Below are 6,772 nucleotides of genomic sequence, written 5' to 3' on the forward strand. Positions count from 1 at the left end.
GTAAGTTACAAGTTTTGTAAGTAAAATATGAAAAAAAGCAGGAGCCCAGTAATGGGCTCCTGAAAAAACATATTGTCGCCCCTTTTCTCAGTCGGGGTAAAACACCAAGTACGGGAGTGTGGTGCCTAGAGGAAACCGAAGTTTTTGTTTTATTTGCAAGTTCGCCCCCGACGATTTCACCCCAAAATTAACAAGAACCACCCAAAGCAGGGGCGCTGGATTTCTAAAGTGGCTGCCTCACATTTTCTCAATGCTAACAAGGAAGTGATAAACGCTATAGAAGCAAATTCAACACCGAAGAGCACAATAGATGCTAATAAGTTTGGCGAAACACTTTTTTTTGAAGCTGAGATACCGAGTGTTTATTAAATTCTGGTGAAAACTGTCTGCCTTTCTCCGTACAAGTAGTCAAAAGAATTGTAACAAAATAGGCGCAAAGTTTCCTCTATTTATTAAAAATCCTCAGAGATGTACACACTAAATAAATCTTCATTTACAATCTGGTCGAACAAGCCGAGAGCTGTGTAGTGCAGGCGTCTTAGTGGGGTGAGCTAACGTTGTAAGCTCGCGATTGTTTTTCCGGCCATTTGACCTGGAGTTAGACTAGACGGTGGGGGTAGGGAGCGGCGGAAGGGCATTCCCCTTCCCTCACCCCTCTCCTTCTTAGGGACTTACCTAGCGAAGGGTAGGCAGCCTTTCTTGTTCAGCGAGGTCGTTTAGCGATATTCCGGCGATGAAAAAGTCATCTGCTGACTAGCTCTGCTGACTAAACTCATTTAGTCAGTTCAGGCGGACGACCAGAGACTGGAGCCATTCCTGTATTTCACCGCTGACAGGAATAGCTCCTACTCAAACGTTTAATAATTTTTTTTTCAATAATGTTTTAATAATTTTTTAAACAATTTTTTAAATTAAAAAAATTCAAACAATTTAAAACTAAATTAGTGAGCAGCGCTGTGCGAACAGCAATTGTAAAACTTCTTTATTCTCTGACGCGTTTCGTCCGTAAACTTCTTCAGGGAGTTTTACAAGTTACGACTGAACGCCTATACTTATAAGCTATTGTTAGCGGCTATTGCGGGGGCCAATGACCATATAGGCTTGGCTGGACCTACGAGCAGGAATAAGTAAAGTTGTGAAAATTTTGAAATTTTCTTTTGAAAATTTTGAAATTTTCTTTTGAAAATTTTTTAGGCAAGGTGAGAAATATTTTTGGGAGCCACGGTTTTAGCTAAAAATTTTCAAATTTGAAAAATTGAAGCGGTTTTTTACAGATGATTCCTGGAAAGCAGTTGGCAAATTAGGTTAGGATGGCTCGTGTACTTTACAGAAAATGTGGTTTATGTTCTACTCATTCTTTCTTAAGTGGTATAAATACCTTATCTAAAACAGTAGTGTGATACCGTATCACACTACTTTTTTAGACAAGGTATTTTTACCACTTAAGAAAGAATGAGTAAACGAGATTTACTCGTTCCAATACAGCGTCATGTGATGAACAGCCTTCATTAATTTTAGAACAAGTTTTTTAAAATCATTGTACTTTTTCTTGTTCCATCACTGAAAACAGTCAAGGTACTTCGACACGATTCAGTGCGAGAGCTACTGCCACTGGTTTGACTGCAAAAACAGATGAAGAGCCCGATGAATGGATTTGTCCTTCATGTGAACAATAACCTAAAAAATCAGTTTTCCACGAAAAAAACTCCCTTGATTGCGGCCAAGCCATATTTCTCTAACAGAGCATACTGCAAATTAAAAACATCGGTCGCAGCGTCACGCAACATTACGTGATTTTCCAAACGTAACATGCAGTTGCTGCATTATTTTTAAAACTTAGAACCTACATGGCCCTGAAGTAATGAAAGAGGGCTTCATTTGCAGGCACTGTAGACTTCAACATAAGAAGAACTTAATAAATCGCTCTTTCAGTAATCGCTCTTTCAGTTTTCATCTCAGTGTATAAATTATCTAGCCAGAACGAAAACAAATTAATATACGCATGAGTTGGAGCCATTCCAGTGTGAGGTTAAATACACGAATGGCTCCAGTCTCTGGGCGTCCGCCTAAACTGACTAAACGAGTTTTGTCAGCGGATGACTTTTTCATCGCCGGAATATCGCTGAACGACCTCGCTGAAGGACCCCACTGAACAAGATAGACTCTGCCTTCTCTTCGTTGTGTAAGTAGCCATTTCTTCTTTGACTCATCGGTGTTTTCACATTGATATTTCATTGTTCCGCTTCGAGACACGCGATTAACAATACCCATGAGCAAGGAGTTAAGATCTAACTTATTAACTTTTACTATTTTTATCATCCAATCACAGGTCGGAGCCATTCCTGTATTTAGTCGCTAGTATTTTTTTAGGAAAATAATGTGAGAAGCACTCATCCGCCAAAATCATGAGTGTTTCGTTTGTGCGAACCGTATCAAGGTGACAACATTCAACTTTCAATAGCAGAGTTTCGCCTTACAGATAGACTTAATGGTATGCCTTGAAGAACGAAGAAAAACACAGAATGATGTAATGTGATTTAATGAGATGTAAATAAGTGGCCGTGTATTCTGTAGTTTTAACAAACCTTCATCACGTATACAAGTATCAGGCCGAAGGATACATATGGCAAACAAGACAAACGAGGTAAGAAAGTTTTGCCTGGACTTCGACTTAAGGCGCTTTGATACGATACTGATTGATCCCGAAGGTAATATTTCTAAATCGATCTAAATCTAAATCGATTCTAAATCTAATATTTCTAAATCGAGTTAAATCTAACTGCAGACAGTACTGTTTCGGCCTTCTGGGCCTCATCAGTGCAGTGCTAATGCTAAGATGGAGGTAAGGCTATATAGCCGCCCCAAGTGATCTCACACATGTGGTATCATCTAAGCCATGCCAGAGTGCTCAAACTAGATAAACTAGTGAGCATATATATATAGGAAGTCTGCAAGTTGATTTTCGCGTGGAACAGTGCTCAATACGTTGAAGCAGAGCAGAATAAATATTATGAGAGGAAAAAAGGACGGAACTACATTTCCCGACAAGCCTGTTTCGTGAATCGCTTCACTCTTCAGGGGTTTCATTAACCCCTGAAGAGTGAACCAAATACCTCACGTTTTAACTTTCTAGGTACTTTTTGTGAACGATTAAAATCAATTGCAGACGGTTTTTAGGCCGCTTGTCAATCAACGTAATGACTCTATTGCTTATACAAATTCATTCTGAAACCAATATTTTTTTGTCAACCAAAGTGATTTGAGAGAGAGAGAAGAGAGGATTCATAAGTCGGCTTGAGGTAGTGACCGATGTGTTTGCATAAAAATACTGCCCAGCCGGCAAAACGAGGTGTATTTATGAAAAATGGCAATGAAAGTTGAGATGTACTCGGCGACTCACGAAATGTATAAATATGTATATGTATAGGAAATCGTATGAACGCGAGTGCATTTCGGGATTTATGGGCACGAGTGATGTTTTGGAAGTTCTCAAAATTGCACGAGCCGTAGGCGAGTGCAATTTGAGAACTTTAAAAACATCACGAGTGACCATAAATCACGAAATGCACGAGCAGGTCCATACGATTTTTTATTTATTATATTCTCGATTTTTTTATAATTTGGTGTTCAAATTTGGCGCTTCCCCGGTGTTTCCATGGCAACTTCTCCGTATTGCACTCTATAACCTCTATTGCACTCTATAACCTCTATTGCACTCTATAACCTATTTATGCATTCATCATTGACCAATCAGAAACGCGATATTTTGTTGAGTATATAATAAACATATTTATTTTTTTTATAGAGAGCACGGTAACGAATCTTGCAATCTGATTGGTTCTTTACCCGGTCAGTATTTTCCTATCTCTGCCCGCGGGCCACGGTAACTGGTAACACGGTAACACGGTAACACGGCCACTGGAAAAATTGCCAACTTTCCATGCGTGTATTTTTTATGGTATTTTTATGATTTTTCCATGGTTTTTGATTAAATACTATGTGTGGAAAGGTACCCTTTTTCCACACTTGACTTTTGCATGAATCCACAGATGTTTTTTAAGCTTTCCAAATGTGGACATTATTTATGGACCAGATTAGTGTTTATCGTGGAAATTTCAATTTGCAAGAAAGGATATTGGGATATCCATGATAACTTTTCGCACTGAGGAAATTTGAATTACAAGAAAGGTCTTAGTATAATTCCACAAATGGATTAAATTTACCATACATTGAAATTGTTTTTAAACCAGAAGCATGGAATTTACAATTTCCAAAAAGTAAATCTGGATTTCCAACGTAATAGGAACCACACTGTGGGCAGGTTTTATGAATCAGGCACAAAATGAAGTCATTTATTTCCACACTAGTAAGAATATGGAAAATACACTGGTCACTACAGTCCTGGATGTAATTTTCCAGTAAAACACTCACACTTGTATAATAAAAGAGAGCAAGGCATTTGAAAAATAAGTTTTAAATATTATAATATCAGAAACAATAGAAACAAGTACATGTGTAAATTAATTGTGAAAAATAAAACTAAAAATTACATTAATTTTAACCCTTTAACTCAAGTAGTAATTCTCCTTACTGTCTGCCATACAGTTCTCGTGATGTTTGTTTGGAGAATTTGTATTGGATCAACTTATATTCCCTTAATTTATATCTTTCTTTATTCTTATCACTTGTCTGCTCGATATTGTATTGATGTTGTAAGGAGAAATTCTGTCTTGGTCACTCAAGGGATCATGAGTTACTTTATCCACTGCCCTGAACCCTTTCACTCTCAAGATAAAAAGATCAATGCTCTGCTCTGTACTTCATACATTTATTACGGGTTTGGCTTTGATAATTTTTTGTCAAATAAAACAATATATCCAAGTTTATGTCCTCCTTTCTTTCTCATTACCTTTTTATTTGAATGTGTTAATATTGTAAGGAGAAATTTCTTTTTGGTCACACTAGGGAGTACATGTACATGTGCATGTTTTATTTTACCATGTAACTCCTATAACTGACATATTTTATGTGTATAGTATGGTAATGATGTTCTGCTTTCAACCAGGAGACACATGTGCACTGTTCAGACCAAACCTTCAACATGGCAAGCTGTCAGCACAATAAAATTAAATATAAAGTGCAGTGTCTTAACAATGATCAGTTTTTTACAGTTCAAGTTTTTTCACTGTTTTCAGCTGGTCTCTCTTCAGGTTTGCTAGATTGGCATCCTTGTCAGCTTCTACAGAACCATGTTGGATAAGAGCACTGATAATTGCCTCGATAAAAGTGTTTTTATCTTTCCCTCTGAGGTGGCTCAGCCCCAAAAATTTTTGAGCTTCTCTAACTCTCTAGACTTCTGGACGTTTGCAACTGATTGCTTGTCCAGTGCTACCAATACAATGCAATTACAGAATGCCTGTGTCAGTTCTGCTTTGGAAAACAAACAAAAAAATAAATAATAGATTTTCAAGCAAGATATTTTCAGATCACACACCTGCATATCAGTCAAGCCTGAACTTGGTGGTATACATTTGTAGTATACTCCCTTCCTCCTTGAAAAATAACAGATATACAAATTTAAACTACAAATTTTAATCACCCCAAAATAATATGCAATCCCCACCATTTTTCTACCAGTTCTGAAGTAATCCCCCCAACTTTCTACCTCAAACACAGACAAATTACATAATATGTGTACTCTTCTAACTGTTGAAAACAAGTTTAGTAATAATCTGATTTACTTTGAGGCCTTTAGAGCTTCTGTTGCTTTAATACTCAAACATTTTGCTGAAATATTACAAACTGCATGGCACTGCATTTAAACTTCATTTGACATAGAACACAATAAACCAAATGCAACATTTGCATCATGATCCAAGTCAAGAAGTGAAGCATTTACAAATAAAATTACAGTTCTAAAAATTAGTTTGTATAAACTCTCACCTAGGTCGAAATAGTAGACATATTCCTCTCTTTTCTTGTCAAATAAACCAGAGGGTGATCCATTAGTGCTGTTTGAGTCATCTGCGCACACTGTATTGCTTGTAGTTTCACTTAATGTTGCTTTGTTCTTTCTCTCATATACGTTTATGCCATCTCCTTTATTGCATTGCATCCCACTCATCACTTTCAAGACAATCAAGAAATGCTATTAGTTTGCCTGTCTCTGTTCTATTTTTTTAAATGATGGGGTTTCTTTGTCTTCAGGCCAGACTTGCACACCTCACTGCTTATCATCCTCTTCCTAAAAGATGCAAAGAAATACTATTAGTAAACACTCAACAAGTATCTTATTAGAACACATGGGTATAAACAAGTGATAATCCTGCTCTTCTATTACCAAAAATAAATTATTAACTTCCATGTTTTCAAACAGACTTTCCCATTGTTATAAATAGCTAATTGCAGCACCATAAACAAAGCTTTGTTCTAACATTCATAGATCTATAGACCTTCTCGGTACTATATGTGCCTTTGTCTTCCAGTGTAAGCTTCTTCTTCTGAGAGGGTGACAAAGGGGGGTTCCAATCACACATCACGAAGAATGTTTTTAACCAATCACGCGTCACCTGAAAAGGAGTGAGAACGATAGGCTAATACCGTAAGATTTCAACCTATCGGATATATTATTAAAAGTAGCATCTAACGTTTTTTATCCTGTCAAAAAATCAGTCAAGATAACTTGGTCATTTTCGGTGTTCTCTCAACGGCGTCCTTAGATTCTTTAAAAAGCCATAGGCAAATAATGTAAACCATCAACATTTCACACAGC

Source organism: Pocillopora damicornis, chromosome 9 (genome assembly GCF_964200805.1).
Source record: "Pocillopora damicornis chromosome 9, jaPocDami1.2, whole genome shotgun sequence".
Taxonomy (NCBI): Eukaryota; Metazoa; Cnidaria; class Anthozoa; order Scleractinia; family Pocilloporidae; genus Pocillopora; species Pocillopora damicornis.